Below are 24542 nucleotides of genomic sequence, written 5' to 3'. Positions count from 1 at the left end.
GGGTGTGTTGCGGCTGAGGAATTTGAATTCCTCAATATGAAATCAACATCAACAGAGATTAAACTGATCGAATCAGGCTAAAGATATGATGATCAAAATTCTAAGATATAGAACTAATTACTTTAGCACAATATCATAATTTAGAAACAAGATGACTGTTTTAGATCTCATCTATTATAAAAACCTAAATGCTGCACTATACCATATATAAACTACACTGCAAAATGTGATCCTGGCGCTCTTCTTTCCACAGGAGTTCTCACAACAGCCGATTTTGTTTGCTGCAATACTTGCTATTTAATAGGGAAAGAAGAATAGCAAAAAACAAGAAAAATCTTGAAAGAATCACCCTAAGCATTCCATTATGTAATAAAATAAACAGGAGTACGTGACAATTGACATTTCCATTTTTATGCACTACTACCACATTTTTACACATATGATACATCATGTCCATATACACACGTTTCCATTCCTATCAGCAGAGGCTAGAGTTTTCCCCAACCCACTCCATGAGCATGAAAGAACAGGTGAAGAGTGCCCCTCCAGAATGCTTGGCATATCAGCCTTTAATCTTGACCACACATAGATGGACCCATCTGCTGACCCAGCTACAACACAGTTCTCATCGGCACTAATGCATGATCGGCTCCAGTTGGATGCCACCCTGTTCCCGTTGGCTCTGAATGTCCCGCACACTTCCAATGTTCTAACGTCGAACAGATTGTGCAAGTTATCCCTTCCACTTGTTAGCACCAGATTACCACTTCGAGAAACACAGATCGATGTGACTGCCTGTGAATGAGCAGCTACCTCACTAATTAGCTTCCCTGTCCGGCTATCCCACAGAGATTACCATCTACGTGACCTGAGCAAATGGTCAGTCCATCCATGTTGTAGGAAAGGGCATTGCAGTTGCTCATTGAGATGAGTGTTGATGCAATATCCTTTCTGGAGGTCCCAGATTTTAATGGTATGATCATAAGCAGCGCTCACAACATTGCGGCTGGAGACTTTACTGCATCCACAGTGCATACTTTATCAGTGTGACCTGTAAGGGTATGGCGTATACGACCCAAACTTACTTCCCATACATACATGTTATTGGAGCTACTGGCAGCGATTACGGACCTGTTGTCATGAGTCACAGCAAGATCAAGCACAGACCCAAGGCAACCATGAAGAGTGGAACTCAGGTTGCCAGTTTGTGTGTCCCATATTTTGACTGTTCGGTCCTGCCCGCCGCTGATCAGCTTATCTGAGTTGTTCTCAAACAATATGGACCCACATCCACCCCCATGAGCATGGATAGTATGCTTGCATACAGAAGGAATAGCTGATTCTACAAATTCCACATATCCTGCTTCACTTTGGCGAATTACTCCATCAACTTGTTGTCTTGCAAGTTGCTCTATGCTAGCCACCTTAAAACGCTGCATCATGTCCTCATACAGGGCATTAGCCTGTCAACATGAAAGAAAATCAGGTAAGAAACTAAGAGGCTTTCCTTTTTATGGGAAAAATATTGTTCCACTATTAACAGGGCTAGTGGATTCTAGTAAACAACTGACTGATACACATATATGGTGAAAGTTGAGCAAACACAGCAGAAGAGATGAAAAAGAAAGATTAGACATGCAAATTGTCATAATTAACTAGTACTGGGAAAAATTTAGCATACGAGGCATTACAATAATAAAAAATATCCTTTGTTTCTTTCAGTGGAGGTACAAATCATGACTCATTAACTTCCAAGTGTTTTTCTAAACCTTCTTACAGTGGCCATGTTAGTGCATTCAGGAATTCTCGACCATCACACAGGAAATTACTTGTATGATAATGTCTTGGGAAGTTCTTACTAAAGCTTGCAATAGGTTGCAGACCAACATACTAGTCTATACCATTGTTTATTGCACCACATTCACTATACCTGCTCCTGAATCATCCTCGTTTCTAGCTCTTGCTTTTCCTCTTGAATATTGAAGCTAAATTACCCATAAAAAGTGCAGGACAAAGCAACTAGCTAATCAGACACGAGCCTCTCCTCGGGCAGATTCCTCCTTTTGCTCCTCAGCCTATGGAGGGTATTAGCAACCGTTTCCACCAGTCGTTCCCTCCCAAGGGCAGGTTCTTACGCATTACTAAACCGTCCGCCACTGAAACACCATTTTCCGTCCGACTTGTATGTGTTAAGCATGCTGCCAGCGTCATCCTAAGCTAGGATCAAACTCTCCATGAGATTCATAAGTTGCATTACTTATAGTTTCCCTATTCGTAGACATCTGAATCGGAATTATCTTTCATTCCAAGGCATAACTTGTATCCTTGCGCTTCATATTAGCCTAGAGTTCCACGCAATTTCTTCAACTCTAATTACTGGTATATCATATTCTTCTTATACCCAAATAGATGATCTTTTATTAATATAAATCTAGTAGTCTCAGGCCCATAAATATTGCTCATTTATAATGGCAACATGCAAGATAACCAGAATATAGTCTAAAACCAGTTACTAGTTACCAGAACATTGATCAAAAAAGAAATGACATGCAATGTGAATCACAGTTAGAAGAAAACAATATACCTCATTAAGCTTTTCTGCATCCTTCATCTTCTCCAACATCCAACGATCCAATCAATTTCTTGTTTTCAGCCTCTGCATCTTTTAATTTCAGCATCACCTTTCAAGTTGTGCTTTAACTGACTTGTTCTCGCTTATTAATAGATCCAAAGCTTTTGTCTTTTCTTCTAAATCCTTCTTAAGCTGTGAGTTTTCATCCCTGTAATATTTGGCTACATTAGGTCAAACTCACTCGTGCTATTCTCAAAAATCAGATATGTTTTACATAAATGCATAAGAATTATCAATAACAACTAAACCTTAATGGTTCAATTTCATTTTGCAGGTTAGATACTAATTCTTCCTTCTCTTGAACAAGAGCTTTTGAGTTCCTGCACTCTGCTACTTCCACCACAAGTTGTTCAGACAACCGAGCTTGAGCTTTGTAACATTGTTGCAGTTCTAGTTCAAGGCTTTCAGCTTTTCCTCCACTCTAAGCCCTACAGAAGTAACAAGAGGATCAACTAATAAAAAGGAAAATTTAATATGCAGAATGATGAATTATAATGTTAGTCAAGTTACCAGCCACAGTTTTTTTTTTAAAAAAAAAAGATTAAATGAAACATGTACCAGAACAAGTTGATTTATGGTTTCAGTACTGTTGATCTATGAAATAAAAGTTTGCTAAAAGAAACATGTCCTTAGCAGGGGAGCTAACAGAACAGTTAGAGCAAAAAAAGTGGGATAATAAACTGGGATTTGTTGCCAGCTTGTTACTTCCATCTAGCCCAAAATTGACAAAGAAGAAACTAAACAAACAAATAGATGAGAGGTGTCTCAAACAAGTAAAACATTAATCACCTTAACATGCCTCCTTGAATGGCCTATAAGTGGTATGAGGTAACATAATCTCCAAAGAATTTACTAATCCCGCTGTTACAGGGAGGAATAAAGATTCATAATTCATAATGTTAATTGCAAGTCACATGATTACTGTCATTGAGTCCCTCTATTAACAAACCAGATCTTCCCATGGTCAGCTGATACAATGAACATGCATCATCGCCTATTACTTAATTCATGTCCTGGTCAAAGCCTATGTACAGTCAAACTAAGACAGTATCTTAAATTCTGAATTTATTTTCCGGTAATATCTTAAAATGTTTTTACAACTGCTTAAAAAGATCTAACAAATGCAACTTAAGGCATAATTCTATGTAGTGAATGGGTTGATAATAATGCTAGCCAATTAAAAATTTGGGCATAATTACCTTTTGAACATTTACCTGGTTTTCTTGAATACCAGTGTAATGTAACATATGCTTTTATTTTTCTGTTAGCAACAACATTTACATGTAATATAAGCAACTAGTTTGGCTACAATTTCTACTTGTCAAAGTTTTAAGTATGGTTTAAACTATGGTTTGCCAGTACCAAATTGTACGGGTCCATACCAGGTGTACCATCTTGTATCAACAGCAAACCGATATACTTCGGCGTGCCCTCCATGCCGAGTGTCAGCACCAAGAACCGAATCGTACTGACATCGGACAAGTTGGTTACATGATACAAATACCGAAACTGGTATTGCAAACCTGGGTTTAAATAATTGTCATATGGCCAACTATCATCACAAACTCATATTTATATAATTCTAGTAGTACACTTAAGTGTCTCCACATCAGCATGTCAGAAGTGTAGACCACCAAGAAATTGTGAACTTGCACCAACTCTCTAGGTAACAGCAACACTAATCATATTATTAGTATAAACAAGCCAAAACCCTTCTCCAAGACTAGGACTCCCTTTAATTATTATTTTTCTAATTTTCAAGGGGCTTTTACTGATTCTTACATCATTAGGAACATTATACAAGCTCTAAACCTAGGGCACCGTCCTTTAGTCTTGGTATCATTAAGAAGAGAGTTGAATAAGAAAGTTTTGGAGAGGCAGGGAGGGGAAGGAGGTGGACCGTTCACTACTTCACTAGGCCTAACTTAAAATATTGAAAAAGAATCAAGGCATGTGCTACATGAGTCTTTTAATATGTCCCTTATTCCAAGGAAGGAATGCGGTACGGCAGGCTCAGTATGCTAAACCAGCTCCTGTACCGGGCATACTGACACAGTGATGGTGGCACTGGTATAGGGCCGGTACCAAGATGGCGTACTATGCTTTGAACCGTATAGGAGTCCTATACTGTCATTAAAGCAGCCCAACCTAATCTCAATTAACTCCATTAGTCCAATTTTTTAAATGTCTTAAAAGAGCAAGATACCATAAATAAAATAATTTATCAGCGTACAAAGTTGTAAACGACCGAACAGGAACAAAGAATAAAACCTAACCTTGAAGTTCAGCATTTTTGAAGAGAAGAGTTCTCCAAATTGTTTGTAATTTTTGAAGAGAGCGAAGAGTTATTCAAATTGATTGTAATTTTTTGAAGAGAATAAAGAGTGAACAAAGTTCTGAGATAAAGGAATAGAAAAGGAATTAGAAGTGGCAACTGCAATGATAGAGTTGGTCACTTATTTCTTAGATAAGTCAATGGCAAGAAGAAAAACTTGGTAACACAATTGCAAACACCCTCATTTATCACAAATATCATTCAAATATATGCACAAAAACATATGTAAACTTATCATGTCCGCTCCACTCCTCTCAAGGTTCATCCAATTATGTTGGTACATAACTTTATTCTCAACATAACAATTTCCAATCACTAAAGGGTCTTTTTACTTCATATGTCAATTAGTTGAAAATCCATCTTGATATAGTACCTAAGCACTTAGTTTACTCTCCTTCAAAAATAAAATGATAGCCAATATTGATAAATTCAGGTTTTTAAATCAGAGTGGCTACAACATTTTTGTTGTCAAAATGACAGCTAGATACTCCCTATAATGGGCAAGATGAAGAGAATAATATTCCAGCTTCAAGATATCTCAAACATAATATTTTTCCAAGGCTCTATATTCAGCTATAATACTTGATTTACCCACGATTTTTGCCTTTTTGTAATAAGAAAATTATAAAAGCTTGATTTGCAAAATCCAGGATTATTTGGAATTGCCATTAAAAAATCCTATGATCAAGGCCAACTATGTGTTCAACAGTTAACCAAATAGACAATAACAAAGGGATAGAGCATAAAAAACCATGTGAGTGGCAAAGCATATACAGACAATCTGACCATCCAATATTATGGCAAGTTTTGCTTAGACATTATACGAATAACTTTGCGGAGCTTGCAATATTGCAATATGTCTCCTTTAGTAGATCATTAACATATTTCCATAGACGAAGAATAACTCGGTCATGTGTTCGGTCAACTTCTACACCTAACAGATTTCCAAGTCTTCCATTTCAAGTTTATTTGAAAGAAATTCTTGGGTTCAGCAATTACATGAAGCAAGCTCCTTAAGATAATGTAATAAGTGTTCAATATTATGATGCTTACAGATTTTTATTGCAAAGGTAAAGATGATCAAGGTTATCTTGCATGTGCCTATATCTTTTAAAGCTTATCGATGTTATGAAAGCAAATTCAAGCAGATTGATTAAGCTCATTCATTGATTACTTATGGTTGAAAAGGAGCTCAGGTTCCGAAAACAGTCCTGATGAGGATCGAGCGGCTACTTCAGAGCTTCCTATGGGGGTCGTATGGAGGGGGTCACGGGATGCACTTAGTGGAATAGGAGAGTGTCTGCCTACCAGTGAGGAAGGGTGGCCTCGGTATGTTGTCTCTTGTGGAGAGGCGCGAGGCGCTGATTGCCCGATACGCAACTCGATTCATGCTGAAGTCGCAGGGGTTCTGGAGTTAGACCATGGCTGCCAGATATGGCCGGACGGGCACTGTAGGGGCGATTTGTAGTGGGCATCGTTGCTTATTTATGTGGCGAGAGATCACAAGGCTAGATGGTTAAGAGGCGATGGGCGGAGTATCGATGTGGTTGGCGACCCATGGGTGGGTGCCCTACCTTTGAGACCCTGGCCGACTATGGTTGACATTGAGGCAGTGGAGGGACTGCGGATTTGCGACATCTTTGTCCCTGGCAGGGCTGCTTGGGATGAGGCTAGGTTGGGGGAGCTCTCCGAGTGCTCCGACCTTTTCGATTCCAAGATATGTGGGTTCGGATACCCGAGTGTGGAGCACGTCGTCTAGGACCGACGTTAGGGTGGGGAGCTCTTCTGAGTGCTCCGGCTGAAGGAAGAGCCAGGTCCGAAGTGTGCCTGGGTCTAGCGCCTGAGCCTCCATCCGAGGGTGGCACTGATCTTATGGAAGGTCGTTTGGGATCGGCTTTCAACGAGAGCAGTACTTAGCGAACGGGGATTAAGGCTACCCCCTGAGTGCGGGGCATGCGGAGCCGATGAGTCAGTGGACCATGCATTGCTTTAGTGCACATGGACAAGGGCGGTGTGGCCTGCGGCGGGGCTGCTGTGGGAGGGTTGGTCTCAGGAGGACCAGTTCTTACAAACCTTCCATTAGTGGTCGGACAACCCATTGACACGCCAAGAGGCGGTTAGAGCGACCTGCATAGCATACCAGATATGGCTGGCAAGGAATGCTCAAACCTTCGACGAGCATAGCATGTCCCCAAGGCTCATGGTGGAGAGCGCCCGGACGCAGACGGCAGAGATTAGTCATGTTTCTTCCTTAGAAGAACTTTTGACAGCTCGAGATATCTGGGGTTCCCATTCTGCCTCGGCAGCTTCTCATACAGTGTTTTTCACCTGGAAGCCCCCACCTCCAAGCTTCCTTAAGGTCATTTTGATGGGTTGGTGCTAAATGGAGGCACAAAAGATGGAGTGGGTTTCGTCATTAGGGACCCCAAACTCCAGGGCCGTGGCAGCGGAAGGCTGTCAGTTATTTGACTGCACGATTCCTAGTACGGAGCTGAGAGCTACCTGAGCGGGTCTTCGACATGCTCAACATGTGGTTTTAGCTAGTTCAGTCATCTTGAAGGGTGACTCGGCTATGGTTATCAACTGGATCCAGGGAGGTTCGAGGGTCGTTGCTGCTAACCATCCCTTGATTCGCGATATCTGGATGATGATAAGGGACGGAGGGGTTGTCTAGACGAAGCATGTGTTTAGAGAAGTCAACAGGGCTGCGGATTGGGTGGCCACTTACGTGGCTAACCATGCCAGTAGCATCCTATGGGCGGGGGATGGGGAGCTGCCTCGAGAGCTCCGTGATATTTTGTTTTCCGATTTTATTGGGTGCATCCGTACACGTGTTGTATGAATCACCCGGTCTGAAAAAAAAAAGGAGCTTAGGTTGTTCAGGTTATCAAAAAATTATGGTTGTTCCATGTATATCACTTCTTTTAACTCACTTCAAGAACAAATTTTTGACATCTAATTTGCCCATAGGTGAAAGCAAAATAGACAACGCAATCTTCATCACAACTACAAGACAGATTGTTCCCTCATTATCTAACCAATGTCTCTATTTGCATCATTGTGCAACTATGTGGGCCATAAATCTTTTGATAGATCCTTTGTATTCAGAGTTTATCTTTAAACATCCGTTTCCAACTACATAATGTAGACATCTAACAATTTCCAATTGTCATATAAATGATTGGCCTGGATCTCCTGAGTCATGGATGCAGCTTCCTCAATCAACATAGTGACCTACTAAGGATCAGTTTTAGCTTTTAGCCATTTGGAAACTACTAGGTTCCCTTTCCTTGGAAGACTGCAGCAAGCATTTTTACATCTTTTGTTTTCTATTCCTATAAGTAACTTTTTAGAGATCAAGACAGCTATGAGATAGATCTCTCACAAGGATGCCACCAGTATCCTAATGTTCAGAGCAACTACTACCATGTAGATATGGGAACAACAGATTATACTGGTACATCTTGCAGTGCTCCTACTGAGTACTGATCATCCCTTTCCCTTGCTACTGATTAACAATGTGTGATTTGTTAAAAGAAAAAAAAAAGAAAATCAGAAGCCCGAAAATTCTTGCTGGCATTTTTTTGATCACTCTAATGTAACCATTTAAAATCCCCAACATTGTTATAGACTTGCCCAGTTGAATACTCAATCAAATGCTTCAAACAAGAAAGCTGGAGTATTTATAATCTTTGATCATGCAACAAACTTTGGTGGGATGTTCAATGGTGCAGACACCAGTGCCAGGTCAGCCGGTCGCCACAGGATCCAGCTAGCTCAACGGGCCCAGCCAATTTATTTTGGATTGATTTATTTTAGTTGGGTTTATTTTATGTTGATTGGGTTTATTTGCATATTGTCATTTTAGGGCCTTTTTAGAATTGTTTTATTTGTAAGAGTCTTTTTGTTATTTTGTGACCCTATATATATGGGTCCATGCACTTGTTTAGGGTTTAATGAATGAATGATTGATTGAATGGTTAGCCTCCCTTCTCTTCTTCTTCCTCCTCCTCCCTTCTATTCTTCTTCCTCCTCCTTCCTCCTCTTCTCTTCTTCCTCCCCTCTCCTTCTTCTCTTTCTCCCTCTTTTCCCTATTGTCCTGCGTCAACTTTGGTATCAGAGCGACGGCTTTGCCCATGTTGCCAAAGCCTCGATCCCTCTTTTCTCTTCCCTCTCTCTCGGTTCTCACACAAAGAACAGAAGGGGAGAAACCCTTGACCCTCTCCACCCATCATCGCACCCGAGCCCGCCGCCGCCATTAGTCGCCGCCGCTGCCTCACCCACCTCGCAGCACCGTTGGTTCGCCACCGCAGACCGCCGCATCCCCACGGAAGCCGTCGCCCCAGAGTTTCCATGTCTGACCGGCCTCCATCCACCGCCGCAGAACACGGACCCGCAATCGTGATCGCCGCCCTCCGTCCCGGAGCGTCGTTCGCCACCAAAGACCGCCGCGCCCTTCCCCACAGCAAAAGCCGCGAAATTCGGTGCGTCCCAACGAACCCGTTGGAGGTTGAAGACGGACTGCATTAACTGGTAAGATCCAAAAACGGTCAACCCGCTAGCCTAAATCCGCTCCACAAAAAAAAAAAGAAAGAGAGGAGCCGCACGTGAACTATGCGTGCTCGCTTGCACGTGAGTCACACGCGCAAGCGCGCACATGACGACACATGCTTGCCACAAAAAAAAAGAAAAAAAAGAAAAAAAAGGAAAAAAAATGAGAAAGGAAAAAAAAGGTACCCGTTCAACTTCCTCACCGCGAGCACCCTCGCCACCGCCTTTGTCCGCCGTCGCCGCCCAAGCGGGCGCGCCACCCCCGCCACGTTGCCTCCCGCGCTCCACCATCCTCCTCCCCTTCCGCCGCTCACCTTCTTTTACTGCGGCCGTTTGCAGCGCCGCCCGTCCTTGCCGCGACCGCCGTCGTCGCTCCACCGCAGCGCCGCCTTCGTCTTGCCGCCCTCGCAACCGCCGGTCCGAGCTTTTTCGCCGCAAAGCTCTGCCGTTCCGCACCGTCGAAGCTCGTTGCTCCGCCTTCTCCTTCCCTGAGCCCACCGCCCCTCCGCACCGGCCTATCGCACCATTCCCCAAATCTCCGCCGCACCTCGTCCATCCACCGCCTCTGTCGCCACTTCCACCTCACCCAGCGCCGCACCCCCCGTACCTCCATCTTCTCCGATCACACCAACCCCCCCTAAGGGTTTCGGTCGAAACCCCACCTTCCGTTGCCCTTCCTCCCCCCCCTCTTTCTTTCTCATGGGCCCGACTCCTCCATCAGGCCCACTGCCCACTTCCGCCTCGATTCCATCTTCACGGGCCAAGACTTCAGGCCCGCACTGCGACTGCAGCCCATCCCGACTTCCTCCTCACGGGCCCAAGCCCACAGGCCTGCAACGCCACTGCAGAGCCCACTGCAGCTTGCCTTTCTCCCTCCTCCCTTTGGACCACGGCCCAGCAGGCCAGATTTGCGCCGATTAGCGAGCCGGCTTGCCGCACTTGGGTCGTCACTGCCGGATCAAGTTTATCCTTTCCTGGCAATTAATTTGCTTATTTAAATTTATCCTTTCCCGAAAATTCCAAAACACATGCTTCACACACTCCCATGAAACACACATAAACCCTAATAGTAGCCCCCTTTATTATTAATTGTAGAGCTAAACCTTCGTTGGAAGACCTACGAGGCTCTGTGACATCCGACAATCCACAGGGACCCATACTACTTAACTGCAGCTACTTGCCGGCTTGCTTCACTTACTAGTTTCTAGTTTGAAATACTTCCCTACTACGAATTAGCCTAGAGTTTATATTGAGCATACATATTGACAATTAAAATTCATTGCATGCATTTGGTCTGCATCAAAGGTAATATTGTCCTCATTTGATAGGATAGCACATAATTGAGTCATTCATCTTATGCATCTTCGTAGTGGTTGTATCATTCCGCATTCTGAATCCCAATCTACTATGGATGCCCGCATCGAAGCCCTAATGAAGGCGGTCGAAGACTTGACCACCCGACTCGATTCAGTTGAAACCTCCTTACAAAGGATCAATGGATCCAAAGACGATAGTGTCGCCCCTTACCCCGGTCTAGACCTAGAGGATGAAGCCCTAGATCCATAAGGTTCCGTTCGGCAGCATAATTTTGACAATATACCTTTCCTAGGCCGCCCCCATGCCAACCCTTACCCCAGAGGATCGGGTCTCATCCTCAATGCTGATCGAGGTCACCGCCATGATGTCGTACCCAGAGAGCTCCGAGACCGCGACAATGATATCATGAGGGGTATTAAGGTTGAAGCCCCTACCTTTGATAGTTCTCGAACTGGATGCACGAGATGGACCATTTCTTTAAATAGTACAATTTATCTGAAGAGAAGAAGGTTCGGTTCATCAGAATGAACCTCATCGGTCGAGCTAAACTTTTCTGGCAAAGCACCGAACATCTGCTAACTAGGAGACATCAATATGCAATAACTGATTGGGTAGAAATGAAATAGAAACTTAAAGAAAAATACCTACCCTTAAGCTATCAGGATGACCTCCTCGACCGATAGAATAATTTGCGACAGGGTAATCGGTCTACTATAGATTACATCGCTCAGTTTGACGAATTTATGATGCGATGTAATGTGGAAAAAAATGAATGGATGGTCCTAAATCGGTTTAGACGAGGTCTTAATGATGAGCTTAGGAAACTCGTCCTTCGAAAAATATCCACCCTCGACCAGGCCTACACATTTGTCCAAAATTATAAGCAGGTAACTAGGTTTACATTTGCTCATCACTCTGACCCTCAAGGGCCACCTGCCAGTGCTCTCCCTTCCGGATCCCGACCTTCGCTCCTTCTAGACTAGTTTCCATCACCCCTACCCCTAGTCAGGACACTAAGGGCAAGGGCATTCTTGGTGAAGTACCCAAGTCTAGTTCTAGAATTCAATGTTTTAAGTGCCAGAGTTTTGGACATGTTGCCTCACAATGTGAGGCTACATCTCTTGTCATTGAGGCACAAGAACAAGAGGGTAATACCGGCGAATTGGAAGAACAAATCTATGAGCCAAATTTAGACGACCTCCAAGACGTCGATGATAATTAGAACGTCCCGACAATTTAGGATGTATCCGCACCACGCCTCCACCAGTTGTGACTGAATCTGATCAGTCCGCTAAGAATATAGTAAGGTGTGCTTTTGCCTAACCTACAGAATATGATGACTGGAGACGAACTTCGATCTTCCACACTTATATAAACTGTGTAGATAAGGACTGTAAGGTTATCATTGATAGCGGAAGTTGCATTAATCCAATATCATCCAACACCGTCTCCCGCTTAGGTTTGATTCCCATTCCTTATCCACAACTCTATAAGGTCTCTTGGATTGACACAACTTCTATTTACATCAAAGAGAGATGTCTTGTGCCCATTCACATTCTTTCTTACAAGGACACCATACGGTGTGACGTAATCCCGATGGATGTAGGGCATCTAATTTTAGGACGACCGTGGTTGTTCGACCTTAATGTCACTATCTCTGGTCGATCCAATTCTTGTTCTTTCATGTTCAAGGGTAATAAGATTAAGCTCAATCCTTTACCACCGAAGCCACCTAACAAGAACAAGAGAAGTGAAGTATCCAAGGACAAGGATCTCCACATCCTGCGTCCTGTTGAATTTGAGCGGGAAGTGTTCAACAAATCTTTGATGCCCGCTCTATTTGTCCAAGAAGTTCATCCCCATAATTCAATCAATAGGTCCATAGGCATGAGTCCCTTTGAGGTAGTATATGGTTATAAAGCTAGAAAGCCTGTCAACCTTCTACCCATGTCATCGCACATTCGCATTTCAGAGTCGGCACTTGCATTTGCACAACACATGCATCAGTTGCATCAGGACGTTAATAAGCGCATTCATGTGCATAATGCTCAATATAAACTACAAGCTGATTTTCATAGGCGAGATAAGATATTCCAACCTGGGGATTATGTTATGGTGCGTATTCGGCCTGAGCGGCTTCCACAGGGAACCGCTAAGAAACTGTAGGCTCGTAGTGCTGGGCCATTTTGGGTATTGCATCGGGTTGGCACGAATGCCTATGTTATTGATCTTCCATCTGATTTTGGTATCATCTCTACTATTAATATTGAAGATCTAGTTGCTTTCAAGGATCCACCATCCATCCTTGATGACCCTTTCGATGAGCTACCTCTTGAGTCCGATGATTTCCCTATTCCTAGTTTCATACCATCCTCATTTTCTTTGCCTCTCCCACCAGCACAAAAAGAACTCATTGATGCCATTTTAGACGAGCAAACCATTTTATCCAGTGATGGGAGCATCCAACATTTTCTGGTTCGTTGGCGAGGATGACCAAAGCCCGGTTTTACTTGGATCCAGTGCGAGAAGCTACTGCCAATTGACCCTGACTTGTTGGAGTACTACCGGGGATACATCGAGCCACTTTCGTCGAGGTTGACTTCTTTCCACCCGGGGAGAGTTGGTGCAGACACCAGTGCCAGGTCAGCCAGTCGCCACAAGATCCAGCTAGCTCAGTGGGCCCGACTAGTTTATTTTGGATTGATTTATTTTAGTTGGGTTTATTTTATGTTGATTGGATTTATTTGCATATTGTCATTTTAGGGCCTTTTTGGAATTGTTTTATTTGTAGGGGTCTTTTTGTTATTTTGTGACCCTATATATATGGTTTCATGCACTTGTTTAGGGTTTAATGAATGAATGAATAAATGATTAGCCTCCCTTCTCTTCTTCTTCCTTCTCCCTTCTCTTCTTCTTCCTCCTCTTTCCTCCTCTTCTTCCTCTTCTCTTCTTCCTCCCCTCTCCTTCTTCTCTCTTTCTCCCTCTTTTCCCTATTGTCCTGCTTCACTCAAAGCTTATAAATAATTATTTTTCAAGATATAATGATCTCCAGATGTACTGTAATAACATCTATAAACTTCAAGCTCACGAGGATACCCAACAAAAGCATGTAATTATGCTCAAAGTGTATATATTCTTAGCAGTGAAACATCAACATGAATATAAATGCATATAGAACTCTTTTGGTGAATTTTTTTCTTCCTATACAAAAGCCAATCAGGAAATGTCCTTGATTAGTTTGAAATAGCAACCAAATCATGTCATATGTGGGGAGACATGAAAAGAACGCCTTCCTATATTCTGCTATAAATATCACATATAGGCTGCTTTCCATAAAAATGCTGATGCAGCCGCTGATAAAGGAATTGTTGATTCCTGTCACTTGGTAAGTAAATATACATATTGGATTGGGTGCAACTCACCTCAACCATCCCTACATATGAATTTACCGGGTCTATGAAAGGGGTCCTATACAATTATTTCAGTAGTAACGCAAGTATCAGATTTGAGAAACAAAATAAGGTATAGCACAAAAAATCATCAAAGAGTAATATGTAAAACCTAGGATAGGAACTTGAAATTCATGGCATAGCCATCAGAATGTCTTGTCTTCAATTTTTTTAGCACTGGCATGATTATGGCCATCAAAGAAAGGAACAGAGATCAGATGCCTAATCACAAAACATGACATTGAACAAACAGTTGAACATCAACTAATGCCAGCACAAAAGCACTCTTCAAAAGCTAACATTAAGTATCCAAAGGGTAATCACCAAAATTCAATGCCAAAAATTGAAACACTGGCAGAAGGCAAATATACCATATTTGGAACTTCATCTGATAAGTAAAACTATCCTCTACTTCCTTCTTTTGGAAAGCAAGCATTGCTCGCAATACAAGAGATGCGTGCACTAAAATATCTACTAGAGAGCATAAGTAGAATTTATTTGAATACTCCAATTTATAGTGCATATATATAATATTTATATGTCTATTCTCACATCCAACTGTGCCACCAACAGGCGAACATAGGCCTGCCTCATATATTGAAGAAGCTGCAGATTTTAGCCTGGGCCTGACTGTTGGGTTACTATACCAGCCCAAACCCACTCAAGATCAGATTGAGACTATCAGGCTATGAGACAAACCCAGCCTACTGACACATACCCAATTATCATTTTGGACGACTATAAGAAACCAACAAGGGAACTTAAAGCAGGGAGGCTTATAAGCATTAGTAGAGAGCACAGAACATGTATAGCTAGGCATCTTCCACTACATCAAGCAAAAGAAGACTGGTCACAACAAGGAACTAAATTGTGATTAAAGAATTTTTAGTCCACTGGTTTGTTATACCATCCCTTATATGTTCAGGTTACCAACTTGTCTGGAGCTTTTGTCATGAATATTATGCTATATAACCATCATAGAGCATCTTATTAGAATTGAGCAGTGACATGAATAAAGATGGCATAAAGACAAGTCATCATTATCAGAGATATCAAAATTCAAGAGTCTATCACTTCTACATACAGTTTTCCTTTCCATTTCTTTAAAATATTTATTCAAGATAAACATAACAAAATTTTCATAACTAAGGCTGCATGTGAGTATCACATTTGCTATTTGTTTTCTGCATAAATCTACTAGCTTTAATTACTCTAGGTAGGTGTACTATTCTGTTTGTTGAAATGGTGGTAACCATAACAAGACAAGCATGCATGCAGAAAATGCTCTAGGATCTAATATTTATTTAAAAGAGTCAAATATGTGGTGTAAATGTTGAAATGTGTCATTTCTTGATTGCAAAGCCATCAATAGTGTATTAAACTAGATTCCAAAATAAGATCGCAGATCATTTATTCTTTACCTATCTTATGATGAATTTGTGAATCTTCATATGCCACCCTACTCAGGAAAATATTCTGCAGTTCTTTGGAAATAAATCAATACCAGAATAATAAGTGATTAGCTTAGAAATGCTCATTATAATAGAAACAAGCATCTGACAGGCAATGGTTCATAGTTCCCCATTAAGTTTTAAAAAGAAATTTCCCAGGATTTTGTTGTGAAAAAAAAAAAGAAAAAAGAAGAAGAGAAGAAATACGAATAAAAAAATCGAGAAAGATCCAGAAATTCAAAGACATACACATACAACGCCAATAAAAAAAAAATGCTCCCAATACAGCGACACAATATAAAGCATAAATTGAAGCATGCCACAAATTACATCACGAGAGCTGTATGCAATAAATATCTAATTTTTAAGATGCCTGTGTTCCCAAAATCAAATCTTTAGATCCAAATAGAGTACCTGGACGGCTAGAGGTCTGGAGAGGGCGGCGATGGCTGGCGCGTGTGCGCCCTCCTCGACCAAGTGCCGCTTCCGAAGAGCTTTGATGGCGCGCTTGATTGCCGCCCTTCCGATTTCCTCCGAGCTCCTGGAGATATCCAAAGGAATCTATTAGAGCAATCAAGCGAGAAATCCACGAAAAGATACCAAAATTGTTTGGTCTCTGAGATCGAGATTGCTTACATCCCTCCTTCTACAGTGGACTTAATCTACCGATCGGAGGAGGAAGAAGCTTCGGGGGAAGCAGAGAGGAAGGAACGAGGTCTCGCTGGAGCCGTAATTTTCCCCCAACAAATACTCCGAAGAAGGCAAGCCATTGAATCTTAATTGAACGGGCTTCAACGCCGCAGGGCACTTCCCATCGAGGCTCCGGGTCTGGGTTGGACCGGAAGTCGCGTCGGCCTACGCGCCGGACCGAGCCGGGCCGGTCCAGCAGGAATTATTATGTTTATATTTTTTATTTAAAAATAAAAGATTATAAAAAAAAAGTTAGAGAGATTTGACAATATGTAAGAAAGATAGTTCCTTATAATTATTATTGTGTTTTTTCCTCTCTTTCTTAAATCTATTTCTTCTCATTATTTGCTTCGAGTTTATTCAAATATTTAGTAATTGTGTCATTGTTTTTAGTTTAGATTAAAGAGTATCTCTCCTGCGGTTGGACGTATCTAGGAATTAGCTCTAAATTTTGAAGGATTATATGCTTGAGTATTTTCACTAAATCTAAATATTTCGCATTTAAAGAATCATCCATAAGTTTTTGGCTTGGTCTGTGTCCCTAATTGATCTTAATTGGACTCCTCTTGTGCTGTTGTGCTTCAAATAATTGTATATAGTCTTTTTAGTTTTCTAATTAAGTCTATTCAGAACTGAAGCCATTTCAAATTCTCATATATTATGGATTATAAAGAAAAATATTCTAGCTATTAATATCTCAAAGCTCCCTTCAACAATCTCCAACACTAATTTACCAGCAGAAATTGATTCATATCGTCAAGTTATCCCATCTCAGATTTAGCTTTGTGTGCACTTTTCCAATTTGCTAAACAAGCCATAAAAGAAGTAAAAGAATCTCCTTGGAAAGATCTCCAATGGCTATTGATCTTGTTTAGAACCAAGCTTAGGAGTTAAAGATATACATCGAGTATTATGGGTTTCTTTTTCTTTTTCTTTTTTCCTTTTTTTTTGTTGTTGTTGTAGTAACTTTGCCATGATTATCTCTAATTAGTCCCTATCTGATCTTTTATAATCTCTACAACACAGAGATCTGCAAAACAAGGTCATCATGTTTTTAACAACATAGTATATGATTCTTACAGATCATAATAATTCTCTATTGGTTATGGGCACTTGATGGTTGGTTTTTGCATTAAAATCATGCAAACATAGGTTATACAGGTAATTCTTGTTGGAATTTGAATGGATTTTTAAAGATTTTAAAGAGGTGTTAATAAAAAAAAAGATTTGTAACCCCCAAAGTTTTAAAAGAATTATTTCAAATTCAATTTGGAAGTTTCAAAACTTCCCATTATCTCTCATTATGGCCTTAATGAGGCCATAAGTATTCAACCGTTATGGTTGGGTTAAAAAAAGGCCTATATACATGAGAGTCATTTCTTACACCAAAAAAGAAGGAAAAAAAACAACAAAAAAAGTCTTCTTTTTCCTCTCATAGTCTTTCCCAACCTTCATTTTCTCTTTTAAAATTACCTATATTATTTTATATTTTGGGCAACCGATATAGACTAAGTAATATACCTACTACAGACGTGCACTGTAGATTAGGCCCCTGTGAGTCGTTTGGGTTGTATCTTGGAGTCGTCACTGACCGCCAATACCTGCACGTGGGGAGGCAACAACGGCTTTAGGACAATGCGTCTCTTGACATGCCTCTCACACCTCACAGATCAGATATTTTCTTACCACTATTTTATTACAATTGTTAGATTCCTTTTTTATGTGATTTAAATATTTTATGAAGCATCTTGCTAGATCAATATTTTATTATAATTGTTAGATTTTCTTTTTATGTGATTTAAATATTTTACAAAGCATCTTGCTAGATCAACATTCTAAAGCCGTTGTTACAATGTTCCATATATATATATATATATATATATATATATATATATATATATATATATATATATATATATATATATATATATATATATATATATATATATATATCATCTCTATTAGAAATCATTATTGGACACACTTTAAATAATATATATATATATATATATATATATATATATATATATATATATAGCTTAGCTTTAGATTCTCAATTTTAACATTAACTGTTTAATTTAAAAAAACAGTTTACTGTTTAATTAAAAAAATAGTTTATTGTTTAATTAAAAAAAATATTTTACTGTTTTAATCAAGAAAAACAGTCTACTATTTTAATTAAAAAAAATAAGTTTACTGTTTTAATCAAAGAAAATAGTTTACTGTTTTAATAAAAAACAATTTATTGTTTAATTTAAAAAAATAGTTTACTGTTTTAATCAAGAAAACAGATTACTGTTTACTGTTTAATTAAAAAAAACAGTTTACTGTTTAATAAAAAAATACTTTACTGTTTAATTAAAAAAACAGTTTACTGTTTTAATTAAAAAAACAATTTACTGTTTTAATAGAAAAACAGTTTACTGTTTAAAAAAAAACAGTTTATAAAACAGTTTACTGTTTAATTAAAAAAACAGTTTACTGTTTTAATAAAAAAAATAGTTTACTGTTTAATTAAAGAAAACAGGTTACTGTTTAATCAAAAAAAAATAGTTTATAAAACAGTTTACTGTTTAATTAAAAAAATAGTCTACTGTTTTAATAAAAAAATAGTTTACTGTTTAATTAAAGAAAACAGTTTACTGTTTAATTATAAAAACAGTTTATTGTTTTAATTAAGAAAATAGTTTACTGCTTTAATAAAAAAAACAGTTTACTATTTAATCAAAAAAAATAGTTTACTGTTTTAATTAATAAAAAAAAAGTTTTGGCTAAGAAATATATTAGAAAAAAGGAGGAAAAATTAAAAGGGAAAAGTTTGATTGATTGAAGTTATAATAAGTTTTGGAAGATCAAAAGAATTTAATTAGAATAGTTAAAACAAATTCTTAGAATTTTAATTTCCGATAACAATTTGCTTCAAGCAATAAATGATCATTTTATGAAAATTGTAACCATTTGCTTGCAAGTACTAAATCTATTTGGTGATATTGGTGTTGTTTTTCTTTACAATTATTAGTAAAGTTATTATTACATAGTATATTATTAAGAGATACTCTTAGTAACATCTTATTTATATTTATTCATTAGTGACGTTATTATTATTATTTTCCTCACAGTTGAATACTCTACTATTCTTTTAAACTTTAAAATTTTAGAGTTTAAATTTAGAATGGCAAAAATGAAAGAAGCTAATAGTATTAAGCCCAAAAAATTTAGTGGACAAAATTTTCGTAGGTGGCAAAAACAACTTAAATATTGGTTGACTATGTTAGGACTTGTATCTGTTATAGGGGAACCACAGTCTAATCAAGAGTTACCTTTCGGATGACTAATGAGCAAGTAGAGTACCACTACTATAATAAAATGCTTAGTGCTTTGTCTGATCACCTTTATGATGTGTATCATACCACTATCTCAAATGCAAAAGAATCTTGGGATACTTTAGAGGCTGAATATGAGATAATAGATGCTGGCATTGATCGGTTTACTGTCTTAAATTATAATAGTTATAAAATGGTAGACGATAAACTAGTGGGAGATCAAATTCATGAGTATCAAAAACTTCTAAGAGGACTTAAGAAAAAGGGAACCAAATTTAGTGAAGATTTTAAAGTCTCCTGTCTTATAGATAACTTACTGATCTTAGTATCTTCTATGAGGAATATGGAATAGTACATGAAATAACTCCGCCATACTCTCCCCAATTTAATGGAGTAGCTGAAAGAAAAAATAGAATTTTAATGAATATGGTTAATGCGATGTTGATAAGTTCTGGGCTACCTGAGAACTTATGGGAAAAAGCAATTCTTACTGTATGTTTCATATTGAATAGAGTAACTGTGAAAGATAATGATAAGACCCTTATGAAATTTGGAAGAAAAAAAAACACCTAATTTTAAAATCTTGAAAGTGTGGAGGTATTTAGCAAAAGTAGCAATCTCTGAGCCTAAGTGAAAGAAAATAGGGCCAAAAACTATATATGCTGTCTTTATAGGGTATGCTCAAAATAGTAATGCTAATAGATTCTTAGTTATAAATTCTAAGATTAGTAAAATTTCAAACAATATAGTTATAGAATCTAGAGATGCTACCTATTTTGAAGATATATTTTCTTATAAAAATAAAATTTCACAACAAGTAATAGAATCATTTACTAATGATAAACCTTCCACTAATACAAGTGCACCTAAGAAACTAGAAGCACAATTAGAGTTAAGGAGTAAAAGGTCTAAAATAGAGAAAATTTTGGAGACGAATTTTATACCTTTTTAATAGAAAGAGATCCTACTACTTATAAGAAAGCTATGTCTTTCTTAGATGTTTCATTTTGGAAGGAAGCAATAAAAAGTGAAATAGAGTCTATTATTCAAAATAACACTTGGGAGTTAACTAATTTACCTCCAGGAAATAAAGCTATTGGGTGTAAATGGGTGTTCAAGAAGAAGTTAAAACCTGATGGAACCATAGACAAGTACAAAGCCAGACTAGTAGCTAAAGGTTTTACACAAAAGGAAGGAATAGATTACTTTGATACATATTCACCTGTATCTAGGATAACTACGATTAGAATTTTAGTTGCCTTAGCATCAGTGCATAATCTAGTGATTCATCAAATGGATGTTAAGACTGCCTTTCTAAATGGAGACATAAATGAAGAGATATATATGGAGCAACCAGAAGGTATTGTAGTTAAAGGTAAAGAACATAAGGTCTGTAAGTTAGTTAAATCCTTGTATGGTTTAAAACAAGCTCCTAAGCAATGACATGAGAAGTTTGATAAGGTGATCTTAGAATATGATTTCAAGATTAATGAATATGATAAGTGTGTATGCTACAAAGAGAGTAATGGAGAACATATGATCTTATATCTTTATGTTGATGATATATTCATATTTGAGACAAATTTGGAGATAGTAAATGATGTTAAGTCTTATCTTTGTAGAAACTTTGACATGAAGGATTTAGAAGAAGCCTATGTAATTTTAGGAATGAAGTTGGAAAGAACACCTAATGGAATTACTCTTAATCAAACCAGTACAATAGAAAGGATGTTAAAAAAAGTTTAATTATTTTGATTGTAAATCTATATCAATACCATATGATCTAAATGTGCATTTGAAGAAAATAATGGTGAACCAGTATCTCAACTGAAGTACTCACAAATGATTGGATCATTGTTATACATAGCAAATAAAACTAGGCCTGATATAGCATATGCTGTTGGGAGACTTAGTAGATATACTCATAATCCTAACAAAGATCATTGGATTGCTTTAGAGAGAGTCTTTAAATATCTTAGAGGAACCATGGAATACTCATGTGTTATAAGGGATTTTCGAATGTAGTTGAAGGGTATAGTGATGCGAATTAGATAATAGACAATATGGATGTAAAGTCCACTTCAGAGTATGTATTTCTTTTGGGTGGAGCAGCAATATCTTGGGGATCTAAGAAACAAACTATTATCTTTCGGAGTACTATGGAGTCAGAACTTATAGCTTTAGATACAACTTGCTCTGAGGTTGAGTGGATCAAAAACTTGATGCTTGACATGCCTTTAGTTAATAAACCTATGCCTGTCATTTTCATACATTGTGATAGTAAGGCAGTAATAGAGTTAGTAAGGCAGGCACATACTAATAAGAAAATGAATAGACATTTGCAAGTGAGGTATAAATTAGTTAAAAGCCTATTGAATAAGAATTGTGTCTTTGGAATTTGTAAAGTCTAAGAAAAATATAGCTAATCAGTTGACCAAAGCTCTTTCTAAGAGAGTTATCATTGACTTGTCGAGGGGGATGGGCTTAAGCCCACAAGGGAGTCACCTAGGGAGGTAACCCAACCTTTGTGATTGGAGATCCTATGAAGAAGGTTCAATGGGTAGAAACAATCCATATTGCGTGACTCATTTCAGCACTACTTTTAAGGAGAGAGTCTCTTGCTCATCCCTATGGCAATAGTGCTTTGATATGTGACGTTAAGGAAGGGTGTTACCCTGAATGAGCCCGAGGCAGGCATACTTCTGCAGAATACAGGTCACATGTATTCTTGGAGGACTTACCTAAATGAGAGTTGTCGTGAGGCCGCGATTGTGAGAATTGGGCTGTTCTCTAATAACTCTCATGAGAATCAAGATTCAGCGCATGGCCATAAATAGCGCTAACCCGCACTAAGTCTATATCAATATTATGTGTGTGGCATGTTAAAATCTGGTCCAAAGGGTCTAGTTCAAGACTTAGTTCACTATGATCCTTCAGGTTAGAATTGTCAACACTAAGTGTAGGTTCAAGTCCGGAAGACACCTGCACCCATTGCATAGTATAAAGTTGCCCGAATTTATATATATGTATAAATTTGTATGTGATTTTATAAAGTTTTGAAACTTGTGGAGGACTGTTGGAATTTGAATGGATTTTTAAATATTTTAAAGAGGTGTTAATAAAAAAAAGATTTGTGACCCCCAAAGTTTTAAAAGAATTATTTCAAATTCAATTTGGAAGTTTCAAAACTTTCCATTATCTCTCATTATGGCCTTAATGAGGCCATAAGTATTCAACCATTATGGTTGGGTTACAAAAAGGCCTATATACATGAGAGTCATTTCTTACACCAAAAAAGAAGGAAAAAAAACGACAAAAAAAGTCTTCTTCTTCCTCTCATAGTCTTTCCCAACCTTCATTTTCTCTTTTAAAATTACCTATATTATTTTATATTTTAGGCAACCGATATAGACTAGGTAATCTGCCTACTACAGACGTGTACTGTAGATTAGGCCCCTGTGAGTTGTTTGGATTGTATCTTGGAGTTGTCGCTGACCGCCAATACCTGCACGTGGGGAGGCAATAACGGCTCTAGGACAATACGTCTCTTGGCGTGCCTCTTACACCTCACAGATCAGATATTTTCTTACCACTATTTTATTACAATTGTTAGATTCCTTTTTTATGTGATTTAAATATTTTATGAAGCATCTTGCTAGATCAATATTTTATTATTTTCTTTTTATGTGATTTAAATATTTTACAAAGCATCTTGTTAGATCAACAATTCTCTCCTAATATTCTCAAGCCTCGCCAATCCACATGCCTTTCATCTCCTTTTGATCAATCCTGTGCATGAAACAAATCCAACCATCGGTTCAAACATGAAATTAACCCAACCATTAGTTCATGCGAAGTTTAGCAAGCTTCGAAGAAACATGAAGGAAGCGTCAATGGTGGGCTGCAGATCACTACAAATGTCTGTCTTGGAAATTTTAGGAGATCAGAACTTGATATCATCAAATCAATAGGTTGGATGAAACTTGAGCTTGAAATTAAACTATGCTGATCCAAGTTTGAACAAAGGCGATCAGATTGCAATTAGATTATACTTGTACCAATCCTAAACTTGGTCATGATGCATATGAAGCTAAGCTAGTAATTGAATCAAGTAGGTTCGTACGAGAACCTTAATTTCAGCCATGCCTAAAGCTAAACCATTGGATAATAATGTAACCTTCAATATAATTGATAGGCAATAAGTATGATAAAAATTTGATTTAAATTGAAGTTAAATAAGCTGGGTTCCTGGCTGAGCAAACTTGGTTCACAATGAGGCAAAGTCACATTATTAGATTACTGAAGTCTGACCTGATAAACTCACAGGTTCCAATGGGCAAATTTCAAGAATGACCCCAACCTGAGCCTCGACTCATTTTGAGTCGCACATATATTTCGGAAGGAAAACAATGCAGCGGACTGGGTCGCCTCCTTTGCAGCTCATCACTCCGGGGCTTTTCTATGGGATGACATGACTGGTTCCATTCCGTAGGGCCTAGCTCATGTTTTGTATTTTGATTGCTCGTGGCGCGCTCATATCTGAGTATAGTGAGGCGCCAGTGTACCAAAAAAAAAAAAAAAAAGAATGACCCCAAACCTAACTAAACTCATTCATATTTACTGAGTTTTAGTACTAACCCAATAAGGAATCAGGCATGAACTGAATCGTAAGTAAGACTATGAACTCAACATGGATCAAGTATGAGCATGAACTTCCATCCAATTCGAGTCTGTTATATATCCCTAAGTTTTAAGCACCTACCATATATGCATTCCAATATGGATAATGTTATG

The 24542-nt window shown here is 38.5% G+C and overlaps 1 pseudogene; it reads right to left on the bottom strand.

The window, feature by feature from the left end:
• Positions 1 to 336: 336 nt before the first annotated feature.
• LOC120113069 lies at positions 337 to 16520 on the bottom strand (annotated as a pseudogene).
• Between the last annotated feature and the right edge of the window lie 8022 nt (positions 16521 to 24542).

Source organism: Phoenix dactylifera, chromosome 14, assembly GCF_009389715.1.
Source record: "Phoenix dactylifera cultivar Barhee BC4 chromosome 14, palm_55x_up_171113_PBpolish2nd_filt_p, whole genome shotgun sequence".
In the NCBI taxonomy this organism is placed as follows: domain Eukaryota; kingdom Viridiplantae; phylum Streptophyta; class Magnoliopsida; order Arecales; family Arecaceae; genus Phoenix; species Phoenix dactylifera.
The sequence above is the reverse complement of the archived record's forward strand: the minus strand, read 5'-3'. Positions and strand labels throughout refer to the sequence as shown.